The sequence below is a fragment of the Pseudopipra pipra genome, chromosome 6 (genome assembly GCF_036250125.1).
Source record: "Pseudopipra pipra isolate bDixPip1 chromosome 6, bDixPip1.hap1, whole genome shotgun sequence".
Lineage (NCBI taxonomy): Eukaryota > Metazoa > Chordata > Aves > Passeriformes > Pipridae > Pseudopipra > Pseudopipra pipra.
In genome coordinates this window covers 210252-216251 of record NC_087554.1, presented here as the reverse complement: position 1 = coordinate 216251, position 6000 = coordinate 210252, and positions in this window count along the sequence as shown.

Sequence of the window (6000 nt, the reverse complement as noted above, 5' to 3'; positions counted from 1 at the left end):
GATTGATTCCTGGGATAGTGGGCCTGGATGGGAGCGGGAATGGGGGGGCCCATCTCGGAGCTGCTCCCGTGTGTCCCTCGGGCCAGCACTCCCACAGGGAGTGGGATAGGATATGGGATGGGATATGGGATGGGATATGGGATGGGCCACTATCCATGTGAGAGCCCCACGGGAGCAATGCCAGGCAGGAGCTGGAGCAGCTTCTGGAGGCCCCATCCTGAATCCAGCCCTTCCCGGCCGGTTTTCCACAGGATGGCAAGGGAGGAGATGTGGGTCCTGAGGTGGGAGGGTGGGGCTGGGAAGAGAATTCCTGGGATCCTGCAGCCTGGACCCCCTCCAGCATCCCTGGAATGGACTGAGAGGAATCAGGAGCATCAGGATGTGACGGGAGCATGAGGAACCCTGGGATGCACTGGGAGTGTTGGGATTCCTGGGAGGAGCACTGCGGTGCACTGGGACAACTGGGAGCACTGGGATGCACTGGGATGCACTGGGAGCACTGGAATGCTCCAGGAGTACCGGGAGCTCTGGGAATAGAGGGAGCACTGGGATGCACCGGGAACATTAGGATCCCTGGGAGGACCAGGATGCACTGGGAACACTGGGATGCACCAGGAGTACAGGGATCCCTGGGAGCACGGGGATGCTCCAGGAACACTGAGAGCCTTGGGAGGGAGGCACTGGGATGCACTGGGAGCACAGGGATGGACTGGGAACAGAGGGAACACCTGGATGCACCGGGATGCGCTGGGAGAATGGGGGCGCACGGGAAACATCGGGATCCTCGGGAGCACAGGGATGCTCCAGGAGCACCCGGGAACAGAGGGAGCCCCGGGATGCAGCGGGATGCGCCGGGAGCCCCGGGACGCGGCCGTGCGGTCTGAAAGCTCCTCCTCGTGGCTCCCGGGGAGAACTACCGGGATCGGCCGCCGGGAGAGCCCCGGGATACGCGGCAGAGTCCTGGGATACACAGGAGAGTCCTGGGATACACAGGAGAGCGCCGGGGCGCGGGACACGGAGCATCCCAGCATCCCGGGAAACACGGGGGGACGGGAACCCCGGGCCGGGGCTCTCCCTGTCCCCGCAGCCTCCTGGGATGGGCCGGAGCCGCATCCCGGCTCACTTCCCACGGGAAGCCACCAACCACCCCGAAAGAGCCTGGAGCCGCACCGGGATGGGGGAATTCTGGGAATGCTTGATGTTAATGCGTGAAATGGGATTGGAGGCCACGGTCCTGGATCCGGGTGTGGGAGTGCGGAGGGAGCGGAAAATCACAGCAATTCCTTCATTTTTCCTTTTGCTGACACAGGTATTGGAAAGAAGAGGGAGAGAGAAGGAATGGGAACATCCAGGACCCTCAGGGCAGCTGCAGTCGCATTTCCAGAGCGCTGTGTCCCTTCCCATGGATTGCTCCAACGGATTGTTCCACATCCACTGTGTCCCCAGCCCAGCAGGTTGCTGCTTCTCCATGGGAAATGTCCCAAAAGTGGTGGGAATATCCAGGAATCCCTCACTTCCAGACATCCCTGTGGCATGGAGGGCTGGCAAAGAGGGATCCTTGGATATTCCCATTACTTCAGAGACATTTCCCGTGGAGAAGCAGCAACCTGCTGGGCTGGGGACACAGTGGATGTGGAACAATCCCTTGGAGCTTCCATGGGAAGGGACATGGCACTCTGGAAGCTCCAAGGGATTGTTCCAAATCCATTGTGTCCCCAGCCCAGCAGACTGTTGTTTCTCCATAGGAAATGTCCCTAAAATAACGGGAATATCCAGGAGTCCCTCCCTTCCAGCCATCCCTGTGGCACTGGCAGACCCTGCTCCCAAGGGGGGACTGGCAGAGAGGGATTCCCGGGTATTCCCATTACTCCAGGGACATCCAAGCCCCGTTTCTCCCCAGGAAATGGCCCTTTGAAGCCGTGGGAATAACCAGGAATCCCTCTCTGCCGGTCCCCACAGAGGGCCTGGCAGTGCCACAGGGATTTAGGAAAGCAGGGAACAGGAGTGGGATTGGGGTTATTTTGGGAGCCTGGGGTGGGGTTACACTTCCCTCTTCCCCCTTCCCGCCTGATCCAGGTGGGATGTGCTGCCGGTGGGACCATTCCCGGCTCTCCAGCCCCCCTCCCCGCCTCGCCCTGCCCTCCAGCCGGAGCTCCACAAGGAAAAATCGATCCCTGGCTTCCAAAAAAAGCAGCTGCCGGTGGCTTTTTATAGCAGCCCGTCCCATTTGCATCCTCCTCCCCTCCCGGCCCAGGGACCCGACCTCTGGCTAAATTAGCTGCGTCTTCCCGAGGGATACGGGCTGGAAAAAGCAGGAAGAGAGGCCGGCTGTGCTGGAATATTCCATGGCAGCCCCTCCATCCACGGCTCCTCAGTCCCTGCGATGGATTTGTCCCAGTCCTGGAGCACGGCCGGGATCCGGCAATCCCAGCCCCTCCTTCCCCTGGGATCACTTCCCAGAGGGGAAAAGGGGGTGTGGGAAGAAGCAGGAGCAGACAGGGCTCCTCGGGAAGCAGGATAAAACCTTGGGATGGGGGGGTGCTGAGCCTCTTTCCCTGCAGAAATCCCGCTCGTATCCCAGGGATTCCAGAGGTGCCGAGGCACGGGAGCAGAGCACATGGAATATTTAGGTCACAGTAAATGAGCTCCCTCATTAGTGCCTCTGGATCTGCTCCTACGCGGGGCTGGGGCTGGAAAATCGGCCTCTGCCTTCCCGGGAAGAGGATTTGGGAAGCCCTGGGCGGAGGGAAAGGCTGATTATTCCCAGGAGATGCAGGAGGTGGAAACACTGGCGTTGCCAGGGATGGACGGACACGCAGGGAACGGAGGGAAGCAGAGCTCCCACATCCTGAAATCACCTTTAATTCCAGAGATTTTTAGGGTTTGCCCTTTGTAAAAGGTTTTCCTGGGATTCTTCCCCCCCCCCCCCCCCCTTATCCCAGGTGCTGCCCGTCAGCCCCACACCTGGAGCAGGGAGGGGTGGGATAAAAGGGGGAGGAGGGTGGGGCGGGGTCCCTTGAGAAGCCTCCAGGAGTGCCTTGCTGTGCCGCTGGGGATGGATCCAGCCTGGGATTCTGGGGCTGCTGGAAGTGCATTGGAAGGTGAGTTTCCTCCTGGAGCACGTTTGGAATGCTGTGGATGGAGCAGGATTTTTCCTCCACCTTCTTCCCACGTGATTTTTTTCCCCCTGGCCCGGGCAGCAGGGGGAGGGAGGGGATTTCCCCCCTCTGTTCCACCTGGAATTCTGTATCCTCAGGATAAGAAGGGTGTGGAGCTGCTGGAGCAAGTCCAGAGGAGGACATGGAGATTCCCAGGGGGCTGGAGGTGTCCAGCCTGGAGAAGGGAAGGCTCCAGGGAAGCCTTAGAGCCCCTTCCAGTGCCTAAAGCAGCTCCAGGAGAGCTGGAGAGGGACTGGAAAAGCACCTGAAGTGCCAGGACAGTGGGAATGGCTTCCCACTGCCAGAGGGTGGCTTACATGGGGTATTGGGATGGAATTCCTCCCTGTGAGGGTGGGCAGGCCCTGGAACGGATTTCCCAGAGAAGCTGTGGCTGCCCCATCCCTGGAGGTGTCCAAGGCCAGGCTGGAGCACCCTGGGGGAGTGGGAGGTGTCGGGGTTGGAATTGGGTGGGCTCTGAGTTCCCTTCCCACCCAAACCATTCCAGGATTCCCTGGTTCTGGGAGGATTTCGGGTGCTTGTGGCCACGAGGACACACCCCTGGGATCCCAGTGGGCCTCTGGCAAGGGAAAGCAGCGGGATGGCAGAGCCAGGGGTGGCAGAGCCAGGGGTGGCAGAGCCAGGGGTGGCAGAGCCAGGGATGGCAGAGCCAGGGATGGCAGAGCCAGGGATGGCAGAGCCAGGGGTGGCAGAGCCAGGGGTGGCAGAGCCAGGGGTGGCAGAGCCAGGGGTGGCAGAGCCAGGGGTGGCAGAGCCAGGGGTGGCAGAGCCAGGGGTGGCAGAGCCAGGGGTGGCAGAGCCAGGGCTGCTCCCCCACAGCGGGGAGGAGCCCCGGGAATTTCTGGCTGCTCCGGAGCACGACCGGCAGCGGGAGAACTCCTGAGGATGAGTCAGTGTCCCTGAAATCCAGGCAGGAAACATTTCAAGGAGAGACTCGGCGGCTGTGTCCGTGCTGTGAATCCCAGAGCTGGTGGAATCTCTGCTGCAGGAATCCTGGAATGGGTTGGGTTGGAAGGGATCTTAAATATCATCTCATTCCACCCCGGAAAAGAATTCCTTGGCTTCCAGCAGCTGCAGGGGAAAGCACAGGAGGCAGCTGCCTGATCCCAACAGCTGGCTGTGCTGACAGAAAATCGGGAATGATTCTTCCCGAGGGAATAGGGAGCAGGGAATAGGAAATGGCCACACGTGGGAGTCTCTGAATTCCAGCGTTGTGGAATGCAGGGGATACAGAAGAGCAGCGGGAGATGATCCAGAACACAAATCAACCCTAAAATGTAGGCAGGAGAATCCTGAAGTTAAGATGAAAGGGATCAGGGATCACAAAAGAGGGATTGGGAGAGCTGGAGGCCTCCTCCTTGCCCAAGGGGAGCGGGAAAAATCCAGGGACAAACCGTTAGGAAAAGAGGATGGAGCATAACACGCTTCTCCTGAAAGTATCCCTGCACTCCAGCCTGGTTTGGGTTGGAAGGGGCATTAAAGCCCGTCCCATTCCAATCCCAAACCCCTCTGCTATCCCAGGTTACTCCAAGCCCTTTTCCAGCCTGGCCTGGGACACTTGCAGGGATGGGGCAGCTGCAGCTTCCCTGGGAAACCCATTCCAGGGAAGGAGTTCTTCCCAGCATCCCATCTCGATCCGCCCTCTTTCAGTCCCGGATCATTCCCAGCTGCCCTTGAGCCGCTCCGAGCCTCGGGAGCGCCCGGAGCAGGGCTGTGCTCGGGAAGCAGCGGCTCCGTGTCATTGGTGTCGCCGGGGGCAGCCCAGGCTTTTTGGGATGAGTAATTGCAGCAGTTTCATTTGGCAGACCGGGCTCTCCAGGCCCTGCCAGGCTCATTTGCAGGACGAGCCCGTCGCAGCCGGAGTCGCTGTGCCGGGATCCGGGCAGCTGGAATGTCGGCGTGTCCCTGGCTCTGTGCCCGCCGGGGTGGACACGGCACAAACCCTGGGCCCTCTTCCCAAAAAAAAGGGGGGATTCCCTGCCTGAGGTGCCTGTTAGCCCCTGGCAGAAGGGAGGGAGTGCGTGGAATTCCTCGTGGGTGCAGAGGAAAGCAAAAAGTTAGGGACAAGATCCTTGTTTTTTGTGGGGTGTGCGTTTATTTTGGGGAGTGTCCTTGGGATCCCGGGGGCTGTAGGGTGAGAGGAGAGGCCTCGTCCCAAAGACTGGAGTCTCTCTGTGCTTGGACAAGCTCTGCCTGCTCCTGGACATCCATGAGTGGGGTCACCCAGGCTCTCCTGGAATGATTCCCTTGATTTTAAGGCAGTTTTCCGCTCGGGAGAGGGGCTGTGGCAGCGGCCTGGGATGGGGGTGGCTTTGGCTGGACTTGGAGCGGATGGAAAAGAGGAGAGAGGGGGGTGACCCCTCGGGAAACTGCCTGTTGCTCTGAGGGAGGGGGGCAGATGTGCTTGGATGGCTAGGAAGGGACAAGCTGGAGTGGGAGCAGCCCCTGGAATGGGAGCCCTGCTGATGTATTCCTATTTTCTCCAAGGGATCCTGAGTCTCCCTGGCTCCTCCGAGCATCTCTTGGTTTGTGTGGGTTTCTCTCAGCAGCAGCCCTGGGAGTTTGGCACGGAATGTGGGAGCTGCTGATCCGTGGGGCTCCTTGGAATGTGGCTCCAAGAGGGAGCTGCCCACACGGCCCATGGAAGGGGCTGGCACTCCCACTTCTCCTCCTCTTCTTCCCTCTCTGGGAACCCAAAGGAAATCCAGAGGGTGATGGTGGCATGTCCTGTGTCCTTCTGGTTCCCAGAGAAGCTGCCCCACCCCTGGAAGTGTTCAAATCCAGGCTGGACGAGGCTTGGAGCAACCTGGCCTAGTGGAAGGTG